The sequence below is a fragment of the Malania oleifera genome, chromosome 13, assembly GCF_029873635.1.
Source record: "Malania oleifera isolate guangnan ecotype guangnan chromosome 13, ASM2987363v1, whole genome shotgun sequence".
Classification (NCBI taxonomy): domain Eukaryota; kingdom Viridiplantae; phylum Streptophyta; class Magnoliopsida; order Santalales; family Ximeniaceae; genus Malania; species Malania oleifera.
This window is the reverse complement of record NC_080429.1, coordinates 70766844-70768468: the sequence shown is the minus strand read 5'-3', so window position 1 is coordinate 70768468 and position 1625 is coordinate 70766844.

Genomic DNA, 1625 nt, shown 5'->3' with positions numbered 1-1625 from the left:
ATAATAAAACATTAAATAACTATAATTTAATGTCTCTTTCTCTTGGATAGTGTAGTGAGATTTTAAGCAAAACTCGTTAAACCATCCAACAAGTTTTAAACGAATAGAAGCACACGCTAATTGATGTGTGGCGGTCAAAACTCGCCAGATGATCCAGCGAGTTTTTCTTAGAAAATGAACCGTCTTTTGACGTGGAGCAAAACTTGCTAGATCAAATTTTTGAAATCTTCTTCCTCCATTTTTCTCGTGAAATTACAGAGTGGCAGAGTCTTGCAGAGCACACACAACACTCGCAACAAGTGACTATTGGAAGGAGGAGTCAAATGTTGCTCGTAGCCTTGCCGAACGTTGGGAAGAAAGATATAAAAAAGGAAGATGAGGTATGTAGCTTAAGATAAAACTCTTATATTATGTCATTCAAATTTGTTAGTTTGATTCAAAGATTCGTTAGTTTGATTTAAATATTTATTAGTTTGATTCATAAATCAGTATTTCATACATTCAATTTTTTGATTGGAAGCATCATTCGAAACCCCCAATTTAAGGTTAGGGTTATTATGTTTTTGTATTTTACTTTTTTGAATTTGTTATATATTTTATGTGTAATTGTTTTTGGGTAATTTGTTATAATTTACTATTTTAAATTTGTTATTGAAAAAAAATTAAGGTTATATATTGCAGCCTAAATAACATTAAAAAAAAATTAATGTTTTTTTAAACATTAATCTGATCTCCGTTGTATGATAATCTTCAAAACACCCATATACATACATACATACATACATACAAATATATATATATATATATATATATATATTGTGCAGCCTAGCCTAGTCTTTGACTAATCCTCAATTTTGTAGGCCAACTGTTTTTGAATCATCAAACTAAACGACAAAATTCATTTTCTTTTTTCATCCAAAACTTGAATCGTCTTTCGTGTATAGTCACACAAATTATAAAAATTTTGTTAAAACACAAGTAAAAATTAAAAAATAAATATTAATGATATGTCAAATAAACACAATAATGATGTGTTATGTCATGTGCTTATATATACATTTTTGTTTTTTGTAGGTCTTACTATTTCTCGAGGGTCGGTCTAAATGGCAGGATGCTTAACCAGTGTTCCGGCAATTGTGTTGTTGTATATGGGGGGGGGGGGGGGGGGGGGGTGGGATTATGACAAGATTAGAAGGTATTAGTTATAGTACTAAGCCTGTTCGAGCAATTTGAATTGACAATAGGGCTAAATTAAACAAATTGTATGCGAAAGTATACAAATATTTGCATATTGATCAAAACCAATTTGCATTGCGGGTGACCGCAAAATACCCTATTCAGGAGTTCAATGATATAGTACTCTATGAGACTATTCCTGTAATAGATGACAATGGTCTACGCATTGTGTTGGATGCATACAACTCAAGCGCAACACATATAACTGTGTAATTATATGTGGAGACCATTCCTTAAATGGGTATTGCCGCGGATAGGTAAACGGAGACGTCTGCCAAACATGTGGCTGAAGTGAAGAAAACACCCAACAAACACATCATTATGAAATGACTGAGTCAGGTTGTATTGAACATACACGAGTGCATAGTTTGGTGGAACGTCTGCTGTGG